Source organism: Embiotoca jacksoni, unplaced genomic scaffold (genome assembly GCF_022577435.1).
Source record: "Embiotoca jacksoni isolate LCO1_2020_lvr unplaced genomic scaffold, fEmbJac1.0.p SCAF_59, whole genome shotgun sequence".
Lineage (NCBI taxonomy): Eukaryota > Metazoa > Chordata > Actinopteri > Embiotocidae > Embiotoca > Embiotoca jacksoni.
In genome coordinates this window covers 1270677-1277186 of record NW_027185413.1, presented here as the reverse complement: position 1 = coordinate 1277186, position 6510 = coordinate 1270677, and positions in this window count along the sequence as shown.

The following is a 6510-nucleotide window of genomic DNA, read 5'->3' as shown; positions in this document are numbered from 1 at the left end:
AACCTGGGGTTGTTCTTGTTGTCCTCTATTAATGATGAATAATATAAAGTTCTGGCCTTACAAAGAGCTTTCTTATATAATATTAGACTCTCCTTCCAGGCAGGTGAAACTCTTCTAAATTAGTGGAACTCCATTTCCTTTCCATCTTTCTAGTCGCTGCCTAGCAGAGCGTAGTTCTGAGTTGTACCACGGAGACAACTTCCTCTGGTTCATGACTCTCTTCTTCAGAGGGGCGACATCATCTAGAGTTGTAGCAGAGATACTGCAGTGTTTTCTACCAGATGATCCACTAGTGTGGGACTAAGATCAACGTAGATGTCTTCCACTGCTTTAACACACGGCATCGAAGAGGATAAGCATGTAACTGCTTCCTTAAACTTGGCCACGGCATCATCTGACAGACATCTACTGTAGTGGGATTTATTCCCACATGCTGTGTAGTCCATTATTGTAACTTCAGATGTTAATAAGAAGTGGTCCGACAAAACAGGGTTTTGAGGAAATACTATTACATTTTCAGTTTCAATGCCATATGACAGAACCAGATCGAGGGTGTGGTTACCACGTTTTGGATCTCTGCTGTCCTTTTCTCTCTCTGCTCTCCCCTCACCACCAATTGGTTGAGGCAGATGCTCCGCCCACCTCTGAGCCTGGTTCTGTTAACACATGCTCTGAAATTCCATGAAATAACCTGTGTTAAAATATGTATATATTATATTCCATAATTATATATATTATATAATATATATGGCTGAAGGCCAAAAACAGAGGAGGTCTAGTTTCTGTGTCTGAGTACAGTTTTTGCTTGTTTGTTTGTTTGTTTTATTAGATTCAGAATGACTTTAGCACTGCTTTTACTTGCTAACAGTGTCTGATGGAACTTCATGAAAGTGCTGGTTTAAGAGGCAGGGTGTAGTCAACCAAAACCTAAGATAAAATAAAAGTGTAATTTGGAAAATGCATCAATGGCAGGCTTTTAAAGACAAATTGATTATGAATTAACATTTCACAATAACAGTTTATTGTTTTAGTAATTCCTTCTATTGGAATCAAGATTTGAGGGGCTGCTTGTATCGGGCGGTTGGGTCATGCACACTGAAAATGATATCAGAAAATGATATTTGTAAATTAATATATTGGTTTATAAAGGTCCTGTTCATGCATTCTGATCTCTCCCAAACACTACCAATCAGACGTCTTCTTCTATAATAATTAATTTATGAGCAGATAGTGAAGTCAAGTTTTTTTCTTGATCTGTTCTATGTATTTTACTGTCATGTGCTTTTTTAAATCACGAGGACAAGCAACCACAAGAATTAAAGTAAAAAAAAAAATACTTTATTTAATTAGCTGTCCATAATTGTATGCATTACTAATGTACAATGACTAAAAGTCTCACCTTCAGCTTGAGTCTAATACATCAAAACCAGCACCAGAACCAACGTGTCTGATTGGTGTCTCGTCCTTTCTGTGCACCTGTCCCCTGCCCGTTACCGGCAGCATCTGGACATCACGAAGCGCCGGCTCTATTTCACCCTCACGTGCACGGAGAGAGACTGAAACACAAGCTGCTGAGCTGAATCCCAGACAGGCTGCACATCTCTGCCAATGAGGCCTGTGATAACCGGCGCAGGAAAGGTTTCTGTTGATAACAACGACCATAATACCGCCACTGGTGTTGACATGCACAGATGAGGTGTGACTAACATCCGCAGCTACACTGAAAAGTAGAAAACAGCACTAGAATGGACACGTCAGTAGAGCAACCGGAAACCTTTTGTTATATATCACACCAAACAAACAAACTAGCTTTAACGTGCATCCTGGATGATGTCATCACAAGTGGACAGCTCACAGTACAGGTTTTCAAAGATGCACTGAGGATGCATTGAGATCCGATCTACTCAGACCCTATTAAGAAATGGACCAGTGACTGAACGAGGCAATAATAACAATGCATTTTAATCAGAGACACTTAGTTGGTCAATATATAAAATACTGGACCCTCTATCAGTAGCAACACTCACACATTTACCAAAATAAAATACAAAGACATGCAAAAAGAGTTCCAGCTCACCAGTGAAACATGGAGATGGGCTGCTCTGGAGCTGGCTCGCTTCTCTCTACTACTGATGGAGCAGATGATGACAGCAGCAGGATGAATTCAGAAGAGCACAAACATGTTGTCTGGATATGTTAAAAGCATTTCCTCCGATCTTGTTGGAAACCAAAAACCAAAGCTTTTATCGGTGACAGAAACCAGGTAGTCTCAGATTGGCTGGAGCATTGCAGCGGCTGAGAAGGAGCCTGAAGACGGAGAGTGTGTTTGGGACAAACATGAACTGAACGCAGCTGTTTTAAAGGACTGGAAAAGAAGATACTAAACATTTTGTTCTGTCGGTGGGTTGTAGTTTGATGTTGATGCTTCGTTTGTTTGTTTGCCATTTTGGAGGGCCAACAGGTAGTAATTACTGCATGCTCCGACAGGGCAAAGACCACTGAGTGCTCCCATCCAAGTACACAGCAGGTTCGGGTTATGCAATCACAGTATGAACACTCGTGGATGCAGGAAGCACTTTGGTTGAGTTTAGTGATGCAAACTCCTTTAAAAAGTGCACACTATGTCACCATATACCTTGAACCCTGGGTTTTGGGGTTGCCTCTGAAGTAGCTTTTCATTTTGCCTTGTTAGTAATCTATTATTAGTTCTCAGCCATATTCAGTGACAAAGTCTGGTTTCAGATCAAACTGACAGCAAAACGCTTTAAACTGAAGGAACAGAAAGGGAAGACTTCGCGTGTCTGGCTCAGGCTCCACCAACAAAAACTGTATTAAAATGATCGTATTTAATCGTCTCAACAATTGTAGGAATAATTAATCCAATTAATTATGTGTCGTAAAATTCCATTCTAAGTTAAAAAAATAAAAAGCTTTCATTCCTGACACTATTTATAAAATGACCAAATTTGGTCTTTTTCATTTTTTCACCTAGTGAAACTATAAAACACATACACACTCTCATAAAACACATACACACTCTCATAAAACACGTACACACTCTCATAAAACACGTACACTCTCATAAAACACATACACACTCTCATAAAACACGTACACACTCTCATAAAACACGTACACACTCTCATAAAACACGTACACACTCTCATAAAACACATACACACTCTCATAAAACACGTACACACTCTCATAAAACACGTACACTCTCATAAAACACGTACACACTCTCATAAAACACGTACACACTCATAAAACATGTACACACTCTCATAAAACATGTACACACTCATAAAACATGTACACACTCTCATAAAACACGTACACACTCTCATAAAACACGTACACACTCTCATAAAACATGTACACACTCATAAAACACGTACACACTCTCATAAAACACGTACACACTCTCATAAAACACGTACACACTCTCATAAAACACGTACACTCTCATAAAACACATACACACTCTCATAAAACACGTACACTCTCATAAAACACGTACACACTCTCATAAAACATGTACACACTCTCATAAAACACGTACACACTCTCATAAAACACGTACACACTCTCATAAAACACGTACACACTCTCATAAAACACGTACACTCTCATAAAACACATACACACTCTCATAAAACACGTACACACTCTCATAAAACATGTACACACTCTCATAAAACATGTACACACTCTCATAAAACACGTGCACACTCTCATAAAACATGTACACACTCTCATAAAACATGTACACACTCTCATAAAACACGTACACACTCTCATAAAACACGTACACACTCTCATAAAACACGTACACTCTCATAAAACACATACACACTCTCATAAAACACGTACACACTCTCATAAAACACGTACACACTCTCATAAAACACGTACACTCTCATAAAACACGTACACACTCTCATAAAACACGTACACTCTCATAAAACACGTACACACTCTCATAAAACACATACACACTCTCATAAAACACGTACACACTCTCATAAAACATGTACACACTCTCATAAAACACGTACACACTCTCATAAAACACGTACACACTCTCATAAAACACGTACACACTCTCATAAAACACGTACACACTCTCATAAAACACATACACACTCTCATAAAACACGTACACACTCTCATAAAACACGTACACACTCTCATAAAACACATACACACTCTCATAAAACACGTACACACTCTCATAAAACACATACACACTCTCATAAAACACGTACACTCTCATAAAACACATACACACTCTCATAAAACACGTACACACTCTCATAAAACACATACACACTCATAAAACACATACACACTCTCATAAAACACATACACACTCTCATAAAACACATACACACACTCATAAAACACGTACACACTCATAAAACACATACACACTCTCATAAAACACGTACACACTCTCATAAAACACGTACACACTCTCATAAAACACGTACACACTCTCATAAAACACGTACACACTCTCATAAAACACGTACACACTCTCATAAAACACGTACACACTCTCATAAAACACGTACACACTCATAAAACACGTACACACTCATAAAACACGTACACACTCAAAACACATACACACTCTCATAAAACACATACACACTCTCATAAAACACATACACACTCTCATAAAACACATACACACTCTCATAAAACACGTACACACTCTCATAAAACACGTACACTCTCATAAAACACGTACACACTCATAAAACACGTACACTCATAAAACACATACACACTCTCATAAAACACGTACACACTCTCATAAAACACATACACACTCTCATAAAACACGTACACACTCTCATAAAACACATACACACTCTCATAAAACACATACACACTCTCATAAAACACGTACACACTCTCATAAAACACATACACACTCTCATAAAACACGTACACACTCTCATAAAACATGTACACACTCTCATAAAACACGTACACTCATAAAACACGTACACACTCTCATAAAACACGTACACACTCTCATAAAACACATACACACTCTCATAAAACACATACACACTCTCATAAAACACATACACACTCTCATAAAACACGTACACACTCTCATAAAACACGTACACACTCTCATAAAACACGTACACACTCTCATAAAACACATACACACACTCATAAAACACGTACACACACTCATAAAACACGTACACACTCATAAAACACGTACACACTCTCATAAAACACGTACACACTCTCATAAAACACATACACACTCTCATAAAACACGTACACACTCTCATAAAACACGTACACACTCTCATAAAACACGTACACACTCATAAAACACGTACACACTCTCATAAAACACATACACACTCTCATAAAACACGTACACACTCTCATAAAACACGTACACACTCATAAAACACGTACACACTCTCATAAAACACGTACACACTCATAAAACACGTACACACTCTCATAAAACACATACACACTCTCATAAAACACATACACACTCTCATAAAACACGTACACACTCATAAAACACGTACACACTCTCATAAAACACGTACACTCATAAAACACGTACACACTCTCATAAAACACGTACACTCTCATAAAACACGTACACACTCTCATAAAACACGTACACACTCATAAAACACGTACACACTCATAAAACACGTACACACTCTCATAAAACACGTACACACTCTCATAAAACACATACACACTCTCATAAAACACGTACACACTCTCATAAAACACGTACACACTCTCATAAAACACGTACACACTCATAAAACACGTACACACTCTCATAAAACACATACACACTCTCATAAAACACGTACACACTCTCATAAAACACGTACACACTCATAAAACACGTACACACTCTCATAAAACACGTACACACTCATAAAACACGTACACACTCTCATAAAACACATACACACTCTCATAAAACACATACACACTCTCATAAAACACGTACACACTCATAAAACACGTACACACTCTCATAAAACACGTACACTCTCATAAAACACGTACACACTCTCATAAAACACGTACACTCTCATAAAACACGTACACACTCTCATAAAACACGTACACACTCATAAAACACGTACACACTCATAAAACACGTACACACTCATAAAACACATACACACTCTCATAAAACACATACACACTCTCATAAAACACATACACACTCTCATAAAACACGTACACACTCTCATAAAACACGTACACTCTCATAAAACACGTACACACTCTCATAAAACACGTACACACTCATAAAACACGTACACACTCATAAAACACGTACACACTCATAAAACACATACACACTCTCATAAAACACATACACACTCTCATAAAACACGTACACACTCTCATAAAACACATACACACTCATAAAACACATACACACTCTCATAAAACACGTACACACTCATAATCTCAGCAAGAAGC